We start from the raw sequence: 3556 nt of genomic DNA on the forward strand, positions 1-3556 counted from the left end.
ATCAAAACTAAGAAAAAATACTAATAACAATCAAATTCATTTGAACAAATACATAAATATAAATGAAAACCATAAACAATAATTAAGTTATGACTACCATAACTACAGGATAGTCAAAGCACTCCAACACATATTTTAATTTAACACTTTAGAGAAAGACTCAATAAGTTCCCCTTCCCACCATGAATCAAACTTTACCTAGTAATTCAATATGGTAACAAAAATTTCAGTATTGAGTGTTTGCTTTTTTCTTCTTTTTCCCCCTTTTCGTAAGAAACAAAGAATGTCAATATAATCACAAAGCTGAAGTTGCATTATTAGAACTAAAATATAACTAACAGTGAAAGCAAAGTGAAAATCAAAAAACAAGCATACGCTATCAACCTACGGTGCTCAATATTAGAAAAACATACGCTATCAACTACGTGAAATGAAGTATCTATTGACAATGTAACCCATGTAATATTTCAAAGAGGAGCTCTTATACACGGGTTAGAGCTCATTTATTGAAGATAAGTGGTCAAGGAATTGGACCTTGTTTAAAAGTCACTTCTTCCATTTTGAGTGAAATGCAAAAATTGGAAGAAGAAGTAAAGGCTCGGCTAGAAAGAAAAGGTCCAAAGAATGTTCCCTTACTGCCTCCGGTCATAACAATTGGTGGTGTTAATATCAGTAATTCTTCTATTACAAGAAAATTGGACTTTGAGAAGAAGAGAAAGTATAGTAGTAGTGACTAAAGCATGGGACATTATTGGAGATAGTTTTGATTCTTTTGAAGATGTTGGTATGTTGGAAGTAGCAAATTTATCTTTAGATGAACCAGAGTTAGAGGTTGATGTTTTGGGAGTTCATGGTGGTGGTGAAAGTGATAATGATGTTGATGATGATGATATTATGGTGATTTAAGATTTGAGTGTTTCAAGTTTCTCTATTTTCTAGTCTTTATGTTAATCCATATGTTACTAATTTGGTTTGTACTAAGAACTTTGTGGTGGGACAAAGTGATAATATTTCAAGTTTCTTTAGTTTGTACTAAGAATTTTGTAATATGTATTTCGTATTGGGTTTTATGTCCTAAAACTCGTGGTTTGTAAACAAAAGAACTTATTCTGAAAATTCAATAAGTTGTTATTGAATATATTGTTTGTAGAAATCCAATAAACCTAAGTCCCTTGACTATTATATGAGTACTTGAACTTTATGTGGAGACATACAAGTGGATCAGGTTCGAGTAAATAGTCAAAATGATCTATAGTATATGAATAAGGTTGGATGCCTTATTCTGATAACACTATTGGATGCGGCCTACTCTGTAGTTGTTACAAAAAGTTGTAAGGTGCTATATACGAAGTGATCCTAATTCGTGCATGTTGTGACATGAGGAGTGGGGTCGTTCTATGCAAATGATTTTTTGCAAGATCGGACAACGAAACAGTCACTCTTATTTTATAACACTGTTTACTGTTTAAGACTGACTATTTCAAAGCGATGACCTAGGTAACTTGACCTTAATCCTGAGCTAACTATGAACTCTTGTTTGTTCGGGATTATCCTTTGATCTGCAAATGGTGAGAGTAGACCAACTGCCTCTGCTCAATAAAATTCTCATTTTGGGGATAAGACGGGATGAATAGCTGGGGACATAGAGTGCAAGATGAAATTCACTCCTACCCAATTAAGGATAGTAGAGAGGCTATTCCCTTCAAGTGTTGATTCTAGGTTCTTGAACAAGAGGCCTCACCCTCTCATTGGTCCGAGAGGGATTCAATTTGTTGATTGGATCACAAATCAATTGTTCATTAGGGGATCAGTGGGACTTAAGGAACAAGAGGTAATTTCGGGGGTAAAACAGAGATTCGACCCAGGTGTTATTACGAACAACCTGTGAAAGGTTAACTTACTAATCATGGTTATACCAAGTGGACATTATATATCTACAATGAGGGAAGTTCAGCTACGGGCTTTAATGGAATCACCCATTAGTTAATGAATGGGGGTTAGATCGGTCTAATGAGTTTAGCCGATTAATCTCAGATCGTTGGAGCCCATGATCTGTAGGTGCACAAGGTCTCCCTACTAGCTTGTAAATGGATTAGCTCTAGAATAGCATGATAAGTTAATTTGAAGTGTTCAAATTAGAATTAAATGAAATTGAAAAAATAATATTTAAATATGATTTAAATATTTAAAGATGGAATTGTGTAAAAATTAATTTAATATTTGATATTAAATTAATTAGAATTATTTAAATTGCTTAAATAATTACTTATTAATTTTATTTAGAAAAATAATTTATGAAATTTATTTTGTAAAATTAATAATATTTTTAATTTTATTAAAATAATTGATTTATGAAATCAATATTTTAGAAACTGGAAAAGAGATGAAAAATCACAAAATGGAAAAATGGCCTTTTCCATTGTCTTCTTCCAAGTAGTTCACTAACAACCCACTTCAAGCTTCATTAAACACCAAGCATGAGCTGCATCTCATGCAGCAAACCTCTTTGCCTGGATGTCTACAATATATTGAAGAGGTTATAATATTTTTTAAATAATGCAACCAATCAATTTTTCTAAAAAAAATTGAGAGAAGAAGGGTGTTCTTCACGTTGGGCTGCTGTAGTGAGCTTGTCTCCAAATTCCCTTAATTCAGGCTTATTTTGAGTCCCACAACTCAATCTAGAGCACCAAGAGGATAGTAAGAAAGATCTTGGGGTGGTTTACAACAAGATTCAGAGGAGATTTGCAGCTGGATTCAAGCTTTGAGGAAGTTCTACAAAGGTTGTCACAAAACCCATTTATTTTTGCTTAAGCATATTTTCATTTCTGCCAAAATTAATGAATTAGAGTACTTATGAATCCTGATCACTTTCGCTACACAATGGTATATTCCAACATTTCATTGATTAATTTTTATGTTATTAATTTGATATCTTATGTTTTGGACTTGGTGGATTATATTTTAGTATCTTTCTTTATGGTTAAATTTATATATATGAAAAAAAAATTAAATGACGTATCCTTAGACATATTCGTATCTTAGTTTTTTAGAAATTGACGAATCATCAAATCCGATCGTATCTATATCAGTGTCTATGCTTCATAGAACAGAATAGAATACAATCTTACCACCCTTCTCAACGAGTTGCAGACTACGAGTCCTTGATGAAAGTCAAAGAACAGCACGTGGAGGCTAATGTTGTCAGTACCTTGAAAAATTTTCCATAGAAGTTCTATCTCTGGGACTAAATCTACGGCTTCTTCCTCTGGTACAAAAAATGTAAGAAGAAGAAGGTGGTAAGGGGAATAAAGCTACCCCTACTATTGTCGCTCATAAGGTCAAAAAGGCTAAGATTGTAAAGAGAACCTGTTTTCATTGCATCTAGACGGGCACTATAAAAGGAACTGTCCAAAATACTTGGTTGAGAAGAATAAGGCAAAAGAAGGTAAATACGATTTGTAATAACCCTAACTTTTACATATATTTTAATTAACTTAATAGAGATCCTTACTTGTAAAACATTATTTCTAAATAAAATTTAATCTAAAGTTTA

Source organism: Benincasa hispida, chromosome 1 (assembly GCF_009727055.1).
Source record: "Benincasa hispida cultivar B227 chromosome 1, ASM972705v1, whole genome shotgun sequence".
Lineage (NCBI taxonomy): Eukaryota > Viridiplantae > Streptophyta > Magnoliopsida > Cucurbitales > Cucurbitaceae > Benincasa > Benincasa hispida.